The 16055-nt window shown below is 37.0% G+C and overlaps 1 protein-coding gene across 5 annotated transcripts in view; it reads left to right on the top strand.

Moving 5' to 3' along the window:
• The window catches only part of LOC145683980 (myosin-IIIb-like), a 569781-nt gene that overhangs the window by 312945 nt on the left and 240781 nt on the right, over window positions 1-16055 (top strand). Inside the window, exon 1 of one of the 5 annotated variants that reach the window (XM_081755743.1) lies at window positions 6523-6660. The exons of the other annotated variants lie outside the window; for them this stretch is intronic. The gene's annotated coding sequence lies outside the window, so the exon portion shown is untranslated. Of the gene's footprint in view, window positions 1-6522; window positions 6661-16055 lie in introns of those variants that run through there. 5 annotated transcript variants of the gene reach the window in all.

Raw genomic sequence — 16055 nt, 5'->3', positions numbered from 1 at the left:
GAAAGATTGTGCGTATAGGGTAAAGACGATGCGGGGAAGTGTTCAATAGATCTTTGTTTGAAATCAAATTCAGTATCTTCATACGTCAAAGTCACGTACGTAGGCTATAGGGAAAAGAAGAAACGAAGAGAACACGAAATTGACACATGTTTTGTACTACTGTATTTTCAACGGTAATGCCAGATAAAAATTAGAATAAGGGGTTTAGGAATTAGATTTTTGGATTTTCGGCATTTATGGCCATGTTAGCCCGTCACGTATGAGGAATAAAGTCCCTCTGCCATCACTCTATCCGAGGAAAGGGAAGGAAGAAAGAATTAGTGAAGGGAAGGAAACAACCTGAGACCCAAGGATGTTATAAAATAGAGGATCTGCCTATATAACAAAATCGTGAAGTCATACGTCACATTACCACTCTGCCCGCTCTACCCAATAAGATCACCATGTTTTGAGCCAACATTTATGGCGAAAACGAAAGTAGTCAATCAGAACAAGGATCTTATAAAATAGAAGATCTTATAAAATCAAGGATCTTACAAAATCTTGAAGCCATACGTCACAGTTTCGCCACCCCTACTCTGCCCACTCCGCCCAATAGGATCGCAATGTTTTGAGCCAACAATCATTGCGGAAACGAAAGTAGCCAATCAGATTATGGCAGAAACGAGAGTAGCCAACCAGACGTGCCGATGCTCGGTTGTTTTTTTGGCTTCATCGATTTAATAGGATGAAGATACATATGGGCAGATCCTCTATTTATAACATCCTTGAATCAGAATGACGATGCTCGGTTGTTTTTTTTTTTGTTTTGTTTCATTGAGTTAATACGATGAAGATACATATGAGCAGATCCTCTATTTTTTAATATCCTTGCTGTACGTTAGGTCTATCCCGGCATTTGTTTGGTGTAAATGAGAAAAAACCTCACTCAAGATGGCTGGCCTGAAAAAGCTGTTACATTTTTACGATCGAGTGTCCCCACCGGGACCGCTCGCCCAGGTAAAACCTGCTATAGACTAGGTACGTGCAAATTGGAAAAGGGAGTGAGCCAATCACAGAGTATGTACTGGCGTTGAGGACCGTATGAGACAATGTATAACATTTTCATAACAATCGAATGGCCATATTTAATCGAGAAACAGGAGCACAAAAGCTGTTATAATGGCAACCAAAATATTCACTTACTAAAGAAAGAGGGCAAAATATATTTATTTATCATTTTAATGAGGAATTCGATTCTTCATGTTATGAATTAGTCTCTCAATGTTCCACGGTACACTGGATGTTCCAACGCGGATGATATTTTCCAAGGTGGACATAAGTTATCCAGGAAATATTTTCAACTGAGTTTAAGATTATGTAGAAAGTATATTTTAAATAAAGGGTTCAGTGGGCTGGATGAAAGGGTTCAGTGGGCCGGCTGTTTCACATAGTTGGTATAGACCCTATATGTTGAGTGAGGTTTACAGTTTGTATGTCTGTCATTTTTTTAAAGAAAAAAAGTATGTGCGTCTCTAAAAGAAAAACACAAAGAACAATAGATACAAGCAGCAGAATACATAAGAAATAAATAAATAAAATACTTCAGCAGAATAAAAGCTACTGTATCAACTGCATTAGGTTAGCAACGAATGACATACTGTTTAGCGCCATGAAAATTCATTTCTCTTTATTTCTCAAATATTACGCATCAGAATGTATCCTGAAGCATTTCATTTTGCTTAACATAATGATATCTATTAATTGATACATGTCTTATCTTTTCACAATATTATAATTAAGGTTGGTTTAAAGGGACAAGTTTCGCCGATAGATGTCATTACAGTCTTCGTATCTTTCTCATGTATTTTTTATCTTTCACGAAAATTCATGATTTCTCTTACAAATTTCAAGCTATCGACTTCAAATATTTAGAATCCGTGCCGTTTTTATTTATTTATTTTTTATTTAGAATTTTCTTCATTGTTAAAACATTATGTTGTTAAAAATTTGGATACTCAGTTTCAACAATTAAGCCATTTCAACGGACGCGGTATTTATACGCAAATTGTGAAATAATACTGATTTTTCAATAATTACGTATTTCTAATGCCCCCCTTGAATTTTAGCTATGTCAAGTGAGATATTTTCACGTCGCCCAGCGTAAATCATTTAGAGACAATAAGAAGGAAATTAGTGACAAAATTATAGTTTTTCAACATTTATTTCGAGCGGTGTGCCAAAAGTAAACCTGAACGCATATTTCTCCCGTTAAACGCTAAAAAATGTAGATTTTTTAAATTTCGTTTAGAATAGAACAAAATATTTCATCAGACTATATAAGCTACTTATTATGCTCGTAACAAGAAAAAATAATGTCCAAGTGTATTTGTATGTCGTTATCTATGTGCGGAAGCGCTTTTCATGTATTTTTTTTTTTTTCGATTTGTCCTTGGAAAATGAAAGTGTTCATGATATCTAAATACTTACATTATTCGTAAAGTAGGTCTTACAAGAAACACGAAACACCTTGTCAAAATTGGGGTCTTGGAATTGGAATAAATGAATGGCATTGATGCTGTATTTTGTAGACAGCAAAGAAAAAGAGAAGTAAATTTTACTTTCCAAGTCGTTGCATGTAATCGCGTCCTTTCGTAAGAAACGAAACACCATACAGTACAAGGAGATTACCAATGTGGTATTGTCAAATGGTTCTCACACGTCAAGGTTCTCAGTCAGAGTTGCCAAGTTGTTACACTAACGATTTCACAAAGTAGTTCTGAAATGTCATGAATGAAATAATGTTTTAGATAAAGTGTATAGTTGTTGTAATCATATGCTTCTAAAATTAAATCGTGGTGTCTCTAAAGAATTACTAGTTGTTCCGCCACGAACCTTGGGCTTGCTGTATGCTAAAGGTTAAAATCGTGTCTAAATGAGTTCTTATTGTTTACAAATAAGTTTTTTTTTTTTTTTTTAAAGTTTACCCACCAACGAACTTGTGATTTCTCAAATACTAATGCTCATATCCAAATATGATTATAACCTGTTAATGGTAGTATACTTCATGAGGGTTGGCGGTAAAGCCTGTTAAATATTGCACTACCGTAATAACAACTGTTTGTAGTTTTATATTCTGTGTAAATGTCGCTTAGCTACTAAGTTATATTGTTCTTGTCATGGTGGGGTCCTTGGTTCGATCTCAGCTCGCGCCAAGTGAACTTTGTGGTGAACAAACACCGTGTGTGTGGGTTTTCTCGAGGTCCTCCCGTTTCCTCCCATTTTCTTTATTCCGCAATTTCCTTCATTTCTCATCATCACCGTCTCCTTTAGCCTAACCGGCATATACGTGGGACGTAAAACTTAAAGATTTCATTTCAGTTCATTCAAATATTAATGCTCAAATCTAAATATAATTATAACTTGTTTTTTCCTAACCTAATATTAGTATGTTTTTCATGTGGGTTGGTGGTTTGGTTAAGCTTTTTAAATATTGCACTGCCCTAAAGGCAAACGGTAACAACTGTCTGTTGTTTCATATTCTGTGTTCATATTGCTTAGCTACTAAGTTATATTGTTCTTGACATGGAATAAGTACTTAGACACTTTCTATAAGTAATTACAATCTTACTACCATGAACCTTACTATTAAATGTTAATAAGATTGTAATTACTTATAGAAAGTGTCTAAGTACTTATTCCATGTCAAGAACAATATAACTTGGTAGCTAAGCAATATGAACACAGAATATGAAACAACAGACAGTTGTTACCGTTTGCCTTTAGGACAGTGCAATATTTAACAAGCTTAACCAAACCACCAAACCACATGAAAAACATACTACCATTAGGTTAGGAAAAAATAGGTTATAATCATATTTAGATTTGAGCATTAATATTTGAACTGAACTGAAATGAAATATTTAAGTTTTACGTCCCACAGATATGCCGGCTAGGCTAAAGGAGACGGTGATGATGAGAAAGGAAGGAAATGGCGGAATGAAGAAAGTGGGAGGAAACGGGAGGACCTCGAGAAAACCCACGCACACGGTGTTTGTTCACCACAAAGTTTGTTCACCTTACTATTAAATGTTAATATGTTTCATATAGATCGGCAAGAAAGCTTTTTAAATAATGCACTGCCCTAAAATTAATCGGTAACAACTGTCCTTAGTTTGTATACTGTGTTTATGTTACGTAGTATATTATGCTTCACATACTTTTGAGTTTTATATAAATAACTACAACATCTTTATATTTAATACGGCCCTTGTCTTAATAATCAGCAAGGCCCATTCATGTACAGCATAATCACTATCCATTTTCAAATGAAGGCAGGCAAGCAGCGAACGTAGCGGAGCGGTGACTGTTAATTATTAGGAATCAGCATTACTTACAGACTGAAACATTTCCTTTTTATAACAAGGACTTAATTAATTTAAGTGAATAGGTAGGTTTCTCATAGATTTCGGATACGTAGAATACGCATATTGCTATTGGTATGATTGACTAGGAACAGAAATAAGTTAAATTCATTGAATTATAATACTTTAAGCCTGCTTTTAACTATTATGGAGATGCTATACTATATATGGGCTATGAAATGGTTTTCGTTTTAATAGTTTTTTCGTTATCCGACCAGGATCCGCTCCCGTTAACAGGAAGTAGACCTATATATACAGGGTGGCAATTAATTAATAATCATATTTATGTTTAGTATAATTTAATTCTTTTAAAACTTTCAGCTACAAAATTGAAGTAGTAAGTAGTATGATACATGAAAATACAGGATAATAACAAACAATGTCTATGCTTTGAAAATTACAGATTTGAGGTATCCTCCCTTGAATTGTATGCATTTCTGATAACAAACCAACACGTCATCCATAACTTTTGCAAGTGCAGGGTGTCTATCGGTCACGAAAGTCTCGAAAAAGTCCCGAAATCAGAAAACGGTCATGAGAGTCAAGAAAATTTAGTTTTTATGTCACGATTAAAAAAAAAAAAAAAAATTGCCAACAGATGACGAGAAGAGCCCTAAAACAGGGGTGGCGGGGAAAGGTCAACGACACGGTCAAGTCCATTTTCGGTTTTTAAGGTGTGGTCTATACTTAGATGTCGTCTGCTATTCCGGGTAAAGTTATCTGTGTGCTATTCCGTGGTGTCATTTGAAACGCGCGTTGTGCTTTGTGTTTCGTGCTTAGTTTCGTTGTGTTTTTCGAATTAGTGTGTTTTTAATATTATAATATACTGTGTTTTAGTGTAATGGCGAGCTCTAGGAAGAAAGGCGCGACTATTCATAGTGATTGTCGAGAAATAATAAGCAACATTGTTGAATTCTGTGACCGCGAATCAAGAGAGAAACAGTGTTTAGTACCTCTTGGTCAAGCCACAAAACGTGCTTCTAGAGCTACAGGTTTGTCTGAATCAACTATAAAAAGAATTCGCAAGGAGTCTCTTACACGGAAAATGCATTCTCCGACACGAAAATTGATTTCTCCCGGTAAACACAGGAAAAGACCCGATCACAGAAATGTCATTGTAGACGATTTTGATTTGTGTGTTATAAGAAATGCTGTGATTGAAATGTACGTGTCAGATCACATTGTACCAACGTGTGCTAAGCTTTTAACTGTAGTGCGGCAAAAAATTCATTTTCCTTGGAAAATAGACTCACTGCGCAAGGTATTGAGACAGCGTGGTTTCATTTGGAAGAGATGCAACAATAGGAGAAAGGTGTTGATTGAAAGACCAGATATTGTAACGTGGAGGAGTAAATATTTAAGAGCTGTCAAGAGATATCGGGGAGAAAATCGCGCTCTGATATATCTTGATGAAACTGGAGTCGACAGCAACATTACAACAAAGAAGTGTTGGCAGTCAGACGATGTCGTGGGGGTCCATGCGAATGCTAGTTCTGCATATCGACTCATAGTTGTGCATGCAGGAAGCATTAATGGATTTGTGCCGAACGCGTGTCTTATATATAAGGCAGGTAGTAGTACAGGTGATTATCACGGTCAAATGAATGGTGAGAATTTCCAGAAGTGGGTTAGAGAAAAACTTATCCCAAATATTCCTCCTCAGTCTGTCATAGTAATGGATAACGCTCCTTACCATTCAGTACAAACAGAAAAAGTTCCTTCGGGCTATAGCTTGAAAACCGATATGCTCTCCTGGCTAAAATCTCGACAAATTAGCTGTGATGAAACCATGAGGAAGGCGGAATTAAACGCTATAATTCAAGCCAACAAACCTCGTGAGAAAACGTATCGTGTGGACAAATTACTTGAAGAACATGGCCATACAGTGCTTCGTCTTCCCCCGTACGCGTGTGATTTGAACCCGATAGAACTTTCGTGGGCCAAGGTGAAAAAATATATACGTGACCATAACACGACAGGGTCACTTTCATTCACAGCACTCCAGGAACTTACCTCAATTGCAATATCATCATGCACTTCAGAAGATTGGAAGGGTTTCTGTCAGCATGTCGAAAAAATAGAAAAACAGTATTGGGAGCGGGACGGCTTGATGGAAAATGAGGTAGAAAAAATTTTGATTTCGTTTGGAGGAACAGAAGATAGCGACAGTGAGCCGTCAGATGATTCGGATGGTGCATTCGAGGGTGAAACAGATGATGACAGTGACGAATTGGCACAGCCGTTATCACAGTAAAGGGTAAGTACCCTATTCATTTAGTTTTGTGTCTAATTTTTGTTATACTTGTTATACTTGCGTTGCAACGATATTCCTTGGTAAAACATGAAGGTGGACGTTAGGGATACGCACAAGACAGGATTTGAGGCTGTCTCGACTCGAAAATATGTCGTGAAAGTGATGTCTCGTCTCAAAAAATAAATATGTTTCTATTAGAAGCACTCTGTCTCGACTCGAATTTTTTGACGAAAATTCTGTCTCGTCTCGTCTCGAGCGAAACCCTAGTGGACGTTACTTAAATGGAATCGCAGGTATCACTATTCATCATCGACTCCGAAAAAACTGTGGAATCGACAGTATCATTTCTCTCTAGGGTATAAGTGACATTTGTACCAAGTTGATTGGAATTTCTCGAAACCAATGCTGGCACATGCACACATACACACACACATACACACGCGGATACATCATATGATCAAGAGGGGGGCTAGGCTGTATATAGTCTTCAAATTGTCCAGTAAAGGATAAAATCAACTGCCATTTATGCCGTGTAAATTTTGATGTAAAGGGGGAGCGTACTATAGCCTCTATAGTTCCCTTGGATCCGCCTATATGTGTATATATATACATATATACGATATATCAATCACTCATATTTGTAAAATACATATTTAAATATAGAACTTATACGTTGCGCGCAAGAAAACGAATGTATTAATTAGATAGCATGAGAACTCGTATAGGGAACGACTTGCCGAAACCCCCGTGCGAAAAGTGGGTGAGCCCATACCTACGTCACACTACTTCTGCTAGGGCTCTTCTCGTCATCCGTCATCCATCCATCTCGTAAAATGTTGTTCTATAAAACGTCAAAATTCACTATCAAAAATGTCTATGGTCGGTTTTAGACGTTACCAAATCGCAAACAAAGCACGCTTATATCGCATGCATGAAAATTGGGCCTAATTCGCAACCAAATTCGCTCTTGAGAATGTTACGAAATTTTATGGTTTGGTAAAGAAAAGGTCACGAAAAAGTCACGAAATTTCATTTTGGAATTTTAGTAGACACCCTAAAGTGTTTCATTTATCAAGTGAATTTAATTTCTTATGGCAGCTTTCAGATCCTCTTCGTTATTTTGTTTATTAACATAGACTTTATACTTTAAATAATCCCATTTGAAAAATCTGGATCAGTTACATATGGGAAACGGGAAGGGCATTCAATGTCACCAAAGCGAGAAATCACATGATTGGAAAATGTTTGTCTCAGTAATTGCCTTGTTTCAAGACCTGTGTGACTTGTTGCACCGTCTTGCTGAAAGAACATGTCCCTAACATTGGAATTCCGACGCTGTAACTTAAAAATAAAACAAATTTCTAAGCATTTGCCTGTAACGATCTCCATTAACAGATACGGTAACCCCATTTTCTCTCATTTTTTCAACGGTTTCTTCATTGTGTTTCGTATTTTAAAAAATATGGATATTATATATATTGTAATATTAAGATATTTTGGAATATTATTTATGAATATTTATTATGAATATTGCTATTGAGTATATCTGTATATTGAAATGAAAGGGTTGATGGATTGTTAGCTAGCAAATTTATTGTGTGATATTAAAAACATTAATATAGTTAACATATTTTGCTTATAGCTATTTTAAGGTATAAAAATAAGGGAATATTTATTTTTATTAGTAGGATTGGTGCCATTAGCTTATGCAGAAAAATTAATTATATAATTAAAATAATAAACATAACATTATTGATGGAAGCCTTAATAATTTAATGATTTTGAAGTAATTTAATGATTTTAAATAAATTTAATTAATTTATAATTAATAACACAAATGGGTAGTAATAGTGGAGTATTGAATTTATAGATATTGATGTATAAATGAATTATTGTTTCTTGGGAAAATTATTTTAATTATAATTAGTTATGTTTAAAATTAAAGTATTAATTTAGGAATATTTAAAGGATAACTTATGTTATGTTAGGTGAAAAGTTTATGGTAGTGATGATTGTTCATGTGTGTTTTAAAGAAGTTTGCCAATATTTGAAATGCAAGCTTTACCTATAATCATTATTCAAATTAACAACAATCTCTTTTTTAAAGTTACGAGACAATTGCGCACAGATCTACGCTTACCCGTAATGTTTGGCATCCATTACACTGTTTCTGTTTCTATGGGATTCAACATATCACTGAATTGATTTCCCGAAGGAGCTGCACACACACCAAACCTAGCGCGAAACTTTCTTTAAGTAATGATAACTGAGTAATTGCTAGCGAAATAAAATTCCACTATTGCTGCTTGTGATTACTCATCTGTACTCCACCTTTCCATTTAATCCCACTAAATTTTGCAAATGTTCTTTATCTTAACCAAAAAAGAAACAAAATAAAAACAAGTAGTACCACAAAACTTGCAATTAAATATGGCCGTTAATTGTCACCCTGTACAATATGGAAATGCGCGTAGTGCTTCCTTTTCTCTTAGCCATAACTATAGATGACAGTTACTTGGATTAGGGTTTGGCTTTTCTTTCAGTATTGAGGCTGTATGAGACGTGAACCTACAGATTAACGTAGAACACAAACCACAGTAATGCGTTCGAATTTCAATATTCTGTCACCGGGGATCGAATCTGGACCCCATGTATACCAAAAGCGCGCGCGCAACCAAAGAGAAGATTTATATTCGATAGAAGTAATGGGCAGAATACAATCTTGTGCAATATCCTTTTTCGTAACATCTTTCTGGCAATGAATTTTGAATGTTGTAACGCTATGTTCAAAAACTAGTATGCTTCAGCTACACAGGGATCAGTGTCTATTCCAGAGATGGGAAGGGAGGGATGCGCCCCTTGGTTGTTACGTGTGGTCGCCAAACATGTGTAAAAATGGAGTTCAAGTAATATAAAGCTATCTTTTTCGGTATACAAAAAGTAGTTGCGCCCTCAAAAGTTCTCTGCCACTCTGTTTACCCCTCAAGAAGTGAAAACTGACGTCTTCACTAACAGGAATACATTATTATATTATAAAATTAGTAAATATTAATAAAAAATAATTTGTTAGACAAATTGGAAGAGTTGGAAACCTTACAGTTGAAATTTCATGTTCTATTCATTGAACCTCCTTTTAACATAAGGTTTACGAAACCAAATCCTAGTTGTTGACAGAAAGATGGCGCTAAATAGCTTCAAGGCTAACTTTGTTCATCTATGGCGAGTTTTGGGTTCGAGGCTACAGCATATCCTTCGTTCTTTCCTTTGACAACCTAATCTCGGTGGGAATGTGAACATGGTATATTATCTGAGAATTGACTGAACATTTTTCTTGTTTGGAGCGTGAGAAGAGATGGAAAAGCTTTTCAGTCCCTGTTATGTTACGTGTCTGATATGTTGAGTTAATATTTCTTTCAATGACAGACGCACGTGAAAGAGAAAGGAGATTGCAAGTAATAAATAGAACCCCTTTCCCCGCTCTTTTTTATATACACAGAGTGTTTTAAAACAACACCGACAACGTTTCGAAGGTGATTTCTAACACCAATATAAAACAAAAAAGATATAGACCAACCTGGTCGCATAAATGCTATCTTTCGGAGTTATAGTCTGCCGAAAACATGAAAAAACGTAAACTTTAAAGGTCTATAGCCCCAAAACTATGGGACCTACCATAGTCGAAACTAGTATGTGCCCTATCCAAATATCCATGTTTCAGAATCCTAAGGTACTCACGCAACAATTTTTATAGACGGAGTTTGGCTACGGGCATATAATTTGAAGTACTCACCAACTACCTCCATAAAAATAGTTGCGGAAGTACCGCAGGATTGTGAAACTTGGATACTTAGATAGAGGACATACTAGTTCCTAAGTGAAGTCTTGACCGATTACGGTAGTTCCCACAGTTTTAGAGCTATGGACCTTTTAAAGTTCATTTTTTCATGTTTTCGGCAGCCTATAACTCCGAAAGGAAGCTTTTGTGCACCCAGGTTGGTCTATACTTTTTGTCATTTCTTCGTGTGAGGAATCAACTCCCAAACGTTGTCGGTGTTGTTTTAAAACACCCTGTAGGACCTATATTTTTTCGTGACATTGGATTAACAATAACAAGCGTGATATATCAAGTAATTAAAATGGTGGACGTAGCGTTGCTGAATGGTTAAGTTGACTTTCCGTGCATAGAACAACTTTGGGATGGGACAAAAGCATTTTATGGTAGTGAATACTAGTGCTGTCGAAATCGGTTTTTGAAAAAACCGAAAACCGGTTTTTGAAAAAAGTGAAATTTCATAAAACCGAAATATCGGTTTTGAAAACCGCATTTGCGGTTTCGGTTTTGAAAACCGCATTTGCGGTTTCGGTTTTGAAAACCGCTTTTCTCAAAAACCGAAAACTGCAGAAGTCTCAAAAATTGGAGAGCACTATTATCAAGTAACGACGAGGAAACAGCAAAGAATCTTTCCCATCTTCAGCTCACAGTTGCCAGATGGAGGGAAATTTCCCCCGACGTAGGGAAAAAATGCTCAAAATTTGCAGAGGTGAAAGAAGATATTTTTCTTAAAATGTCTTAACGTGTAGGGAAATTCTTGTTTAGTATTCTTTTACAATTGGCAGAATAAAAAAAAAATAAGTTGCAGTTTCTCACAAAGAGGCACGGCTATCGTTATTGGGAAGTAAAAAGATATAGAATAAAATATGATCGGTGTTCCCTTCACGTATGAACTATTGCAGGTGTCTGGGACTTGCGATAAGAAACCAGTCAACACATGCAAAACCACAACATTCACATTTATCGGAGTGGCAACAAATCAACAATAAAATTGTGTATTGCGATCTAAATTTTTTTCTTTTCTTTTTTTTTAAGAAAGGGAGGTGGTGTTTTTTTGTTAACAAAAGAAAGAGTGGCAGTACTATTTAGAAACAAAGTGAAAGAGTAATGATAATATAAAAGATCTCAGTCTAAGTGGATGAGATTTCAAATTGGATTTCATGGGTTGCAGGTGTAGTGATCTTAAATAGGGATATACCTTATTTTCTATTTAGCTTAGTGTTGTCATATTACCCGATTTTTGCAGGTACCACCCGATTGTCAGGTTCTATATTCGTCCCTCGCTATCTTAATCACGAAAAACCACCCGCTTTTTGGGATTGGAGAAAAATCGGGAACTGCTACCGGCTGGTCAGAGCAGAACATTAATGCAACTGTCTACTGTCAGCAGTTGAGCCGTGTTCAAGAAAAACTCAAAACCCTGGAGCCAGCACTTCTCAATCGCTAAGGGGTTCTACCGTTACGAGACAACGCTAAGCCCCACATGATTAGAGTGACCCGGGACACCATCCTACGCCTTAAATGGGAAACACTATTGCAACCGCCATACTCCCTGGACAATGCACCGTCCAATTATCCCTGAACCATTTCTTGGACACTCACATTAGAGAACTAAAGTCCAACTTCGTAGTAAAGGTGCAAAATGCACTTGATACCTTCTTTCCTTCACGGCAAACCAAGTTCTACCGCGAAGGAATCCATGCCCATCCCGAACGTTTTCAGAAGGTCCGTTGATACTGATGGGTACTATTTTTTATCTTCCAGGTACGTCTTAGGCAGGGGTGTAGCCACGGGGCCAGGCCCCCCAAATGATTTCCTGGCCCCCCTAATGACCAGATGTTAAAACATCATCGTGAGATTACTTCGCTTCAGTCATTTAAAAATAACAATGTTTACATATAATTAATAATTTACGGTAAAATAGTATGGAAAAATAGTATTTTACCATACCGATCACAAAATAGTATGGTATTTCTTCCTTATAGCGATCCGAAAATAGTATGGTATACTTTTTGTGACAGTAGATTACACAATTTACGGCGATTTGTATTTGACAGTTTGAAGAGAAACGTTTTGACAAGGTACTATAAATTCTATGAAATTAAATGAAATCTTTGAGTTTAACGTCCCACGCCTATGCCGGTTAGGCCAAAGGAGACGGTGATTATGAGAAATGAATGAAATGGTGGAATGAAGAAAGTGGGAGGAAACGGAACCCCGAGAAAACCCATGAGCACGGTTGTTTGTCCACCACAAAGTCCACACGGCGCGAGCTAGGATCGAACCAGGGACCCCAAGCACCGGAGGTGAACGCTCTACCACTGAGCCACCGCGCCCCCCACTATAAATTCTATCATAAAACAATGGTACTATACTAAATCGTAAGTACATTATATTATTTATATGCTGTAATTAGTGTTTCAAGAAAACTTTTTATCAGATGGAAAATTTGGTGAAAAGCAACGTTTTTATTCAGTCTTTTATTCAATAATTATGTCTTTTTAGTCACGAATAATAAATAAACATTTTTTCAGAAAATCTTAAAATAAATTAAGTGCAATTTCAAAGAAAATCAGTCCTATGTACAAAAGTAACCAAGAAAGTTCTGTCGCTTTTTGCGTAGGTCTGCGATAGTTGGCCCTAACTGGCGGCCGGGTTTCGTCGAGTCGAAACATATATCTCGCGTCGGGGTGTTGAAGTACCACCGCGTAGCAGCGACCAGCGAGAACTTCGTCTTGGTCCGCACTTCTCAGATTCTTCGCGGAGAATCGTGAAGGGACCAACACGAACTGTCGCCAGTCATGTGCATGCGGTTATTATTATATATTATATTTTGCTGACGAATTGTTCCTAAAGTGAGCTCCGAGGGTCAAGAATAACCTCTGCCTCAACATCATGACGTGAAAAATCTTGAGATAAGTGCGATAATTGTATGAATTTAGATGACAACTGTCGTCGATCATTAGAAAGTGAGTATGCGAGAACTATGAAATAAAGTAAATAGACACGCGTCATTTTGTTACAAAATTACATGGCGAACACATTTCATCTAATTCCAAACAGTTATCGTCGAATATACACGGTTAAAGGAGCACTGTGATTGACCAAATTAAAAAGATCTTAACGTTTTATCCCTTTACAAGCAACGTTTCCTTCATCGCCATCGTAGCGAAGTAGGAAGAACACTTGCCTAGTAATCATAAGGTTGGTGGTTTGAGTCCCCTTCGGGGTAATTTTTTGGTACTTTTTAAAAGTGTTTTTTAGACTCACCTTAATGTAACTAAATCACACATATAGCCGATTTAACATTTTGGGGGAGTAATTTTGTGGTTCATTGGCGTTTTGTCGCATCTCTGCCGCTGGTGGCATAATTTTCAAAACGATAGAGGGGCCACCGGGGATCGTCGCTGCGGCGCCGCCAATGTTTGGCGTGATGTCGCTAATTGCCCATTTGTGGTCCACCGACGCTTACGGCATGGGGACAATTCAGTGTGAGTGGCGAAACCATTCAGCAGCACCTTCAACTGAGGAAACACTAGAACTTGGGTCGATGGGTCCCACATAACTTGATTCTGGGTCAAAAGGCAACGCAAGCAGACACCTGTGTTTCTTTGCTGTCTCGTCTGAGGAAGGAGCCATTTCTGGACAAGGTGTTGTCATGTGATGAGAAATGGGTCCTGTACGAAGTTCCACGGCGCCGTCATAATTGGTTAGCATCCCATGAACGGTTCCAAGACAGCCGAAACCCGTACTACACCAGAAGAAAGTCCTCCTGTGTGTTTATGAACTGCTCGTGGCATCGTGCATCGGGAACTGCTACCAGCTGGTCATCGCATCAATCCAACTGTGTACTGTCAGCAGTTGAGCCGTGTTCAAGAGAAACTCAAAACTCCCAAAGGGGTTCTTATGTTACAGGACAACGCTAAGCCCCTCGTGGCTAGGATGACCCGGGACACCATTTTACGCCTTGGATAGGAAACACTATTGCATCCGCCATACTCCCTGGACATTGCACCGTCCGATTATCATCTGTTCCCTTCCTTGGACAATCACTTTAAAGGATGCCAGCTCAAATCCCAAGTAGAGGTGCAAAATGCACTTGATTACTTCTTCACTTCACGGAACACCAACCTCTACCGCGATGGAATAAATGGCCTTCCAGAACGTTTGCAGAAGGTTGTCGATCTATTCTTGATCTTCCAGATACGTGTTAGGTGACATATGAATGTCCGGAGGTGGTGAGTGAGAAAGCGATAGAACTTTCTTGTTTACCTATATAGATCGGTTCTGTGTATTGAAATAGTTATGCACAAAGGTATAATGTTTGGTCGGGGGCAGTAGTTCTTGGTTAAACATAATACAAACTATCTGTAATATAATTTATGAAATTACTATTATTATTATTATTATTATTATTATTAATAATAATAATAATAATAATAATAATAATAATAATAATAATAATAATAATAATAATAATAATAATAATAATAATAATAAGCTAAAACAGTGTTTTTAGTTTTCCGGAAGGAAACCAAAATTTTCCAGTTTTTTTCAGGCTTCAAAAACACTAGCTGTAACACATTTTTTTTTTAGATTGTAGCTGCCCCCCTTCAAAAACGACGGGCCCCTTCTACAGAAACCTGCTGGCTACACCCCTGGTCTTAGGTGACATATCGATGTTCTAAGGTGATAGGTCAAAAAGCGACAGAACTTTCTTCGTTAATTTTATACATACTATGTAAAACTACTGAATAAGTTCTAGTATCTCGAGTTCGGGAAGTCGGAATGTCAAAATTCCTTAAGATTCGTGTTCCTCGTGCTCTACTTTACAAAATATATAAAAATCAGGTGGGGTCCAGTTTGCTTCCCTGCAACCGAAAAGTACCTTGGAAGTGTCATCAAAGAAGTAACTAAAAAAAAAAGTGCAAATGATCCCAGGTCAGTATTTGTAACACACAAGTTCACATCAGTACTTACGGAGTTCTAAACCGTAAGAAAGTGGGAGGAAACGGGAGCAAATAAAAAAAAGTTGAAACACAGACATAAATCAATACAATTGTCTCGATCGATAGATGCTTTCACAATTGTTAAAAGGTGTAATTAAAAACATTGGTTTCGGTTTCGAAAACCGCATTTGCGGTTTCGGTTTTGAAAACCGCATTTGCGCTTTCGGTTTTGAAAACCGCTTTTGCGGTTTCGGTTTTCAGAAAACCGGTTTTCTCAAAAACCGAAAACCGCAAATGTCACAAAAATTCAACAGCACTAGTGAATACCCGTTGGTTTTAACCAACGAATTTCCACTTTTAAATCAACTATAATTTATGGTTACTTATTTTCGTTGAATTCAATCAACGGGTATTCAACTATAATTTATGGTTACTTATTTGGGTTGAATTCAATCAATATGACTAACGTTTATATTATTAATGATTGAGTTAGAAACTGGTTATTGTCGACTTGGTCGCTTTTCTGGTGAAAAATTGATTGAAAACCACTGCTACTAGGTGGATATCACCAACATATTAGCACCATTGAAAAAAGAGGACCACTACCGAAAATTAAC

Source organism: Thermobia domestica, chromosome 1 (genome assembly GCF_964235325.1).
Source record: "Thermobia domestica chromosome 1, izTheDome1.hap1.1, whole genome shotgun sequence".
Lineage (NCBI taxonomy): Eukaryota > Metazoa > Arthropoda > Insecta > Zygentoma > Lepismatidae > Thermobia > Thermobia domestica.
Note: the sequence above shows the minus strand (reverse complement) of the source record. Positions and strands in the feature narration are given on the sequence as shown.